A 1,252-nucleotide genomic window follows, 5' to 3' on the forward strand; every position below is an offset into this window, starting at 1 on the left:
AGGAAAAAGGTCTCTCAGGAATATCTTTTTGTGTAAAATGACACTCCTTTCCATTCACAAACAACTAATAATCAAACCGCGGCGAGAATATGCATTTAAAGTGCTTTTATCTAACCCTTTACAATTCAGGAGGGTTTTGACCTGAACACATCAATCACAGCAAATATGTCACTGAAATGTTGAAATGAAATGTTTCTCCGTCCTTAATATGTAACATATCAGGTGACACGTGTCACGTCTCATACGTAACGGCTAGTTTGGCGTGCTCTCAATCAAAGTTAGTTAGACTCAGTATTAACTTGTCAGAGCCTAAAAAGTGCTCTAAGCTACTAACACAGCACGTCAGTGTTGACGGATCCAAGAGTGAGCACAATTGAATCTTGATTGCACAGTTAGATTCTGTACAAAGTTGGGATGTTCTCCCCGTCTCAGCATTTACCTCAAACTAAAGATCTGCTAAATGAACTGTACTCATATAGTGCTTTTCTAGTCTAGTTGACTGCTCAAAGCGCTTCTACACCAAAGCTACCCTAAAAGCGACCACACACTCATACAGCCCGTCTTAGTCTACACAGTGTTACAGGCTACACAGCACTATTTTTCTCTAGCCAATGGAGGCATCGGTAGGCAATGCTGGGTCTTGCCACGAGGGGGAAGCTGGGAGTGGAACCACAGCCTCCCAGTTGCTCTTCCTCCTGAGCTACAGCAGCTCCGTACGTACCGTAGGAGGAAAAACCACAGCCAGGTCTCCATTCAGTTGTGAAGCAAATACAAAAGAGGCTATCTGAAATCATATCTGGAAAACCCTCAGTCAGTCCGCTGAAAAAAAAAAAAAAAGGTGAACAGCAGACCCCTTAAAATAGCATTATGAGCCTGCACTCTTAAAGTAACTTGAACGTTTCAGGGCAATGAGTCCGCTTCAGGCCTCCTCCGAAGAATCAAATTCTCCACCGTGCTCACGGTGTTCTTCTGTCTCAGGGGGCTGAGGGGGAGAGAGAAAATTAAATTAAGCCGCACCGTATCTACATGCAATAAAGAAAACCTAAAAAAAAAAAGAATATCGCCTTGAAGAAAACATACCTGTGAGGTGTTCAACGCCTGAGGTGCAGGGTCGGTTTCCTGCACTGGCTGGTATTTATCCCCATCATCGGACAGACCGTCCTGCTGTCCGTCTGGTGGTGGAGACTCAGGTGCGTTTTGCTCTGCGTGCAGGGTTGGAACTGTGGATGTGGACTGTGGACCGCCCTGGATG

The sequence above is a fragment of the Odontesthes bonariensis genome, chromosome 4 (genome assembly GCF_027942865.1).
Source record: "Odontesthes bonariensis isolate fOdoBon6 chromosome 4, fOdoBon6.hap1, whole genome shotgun sequence".
Classification (NCBI taxonomy): domain Eukaryota; kingdom Metazoa; phylum Chordata; class Actinopteri; order Atheriniformes; family Atherinopsidae; genus Odontesthes; species Odontesthes bonariensis.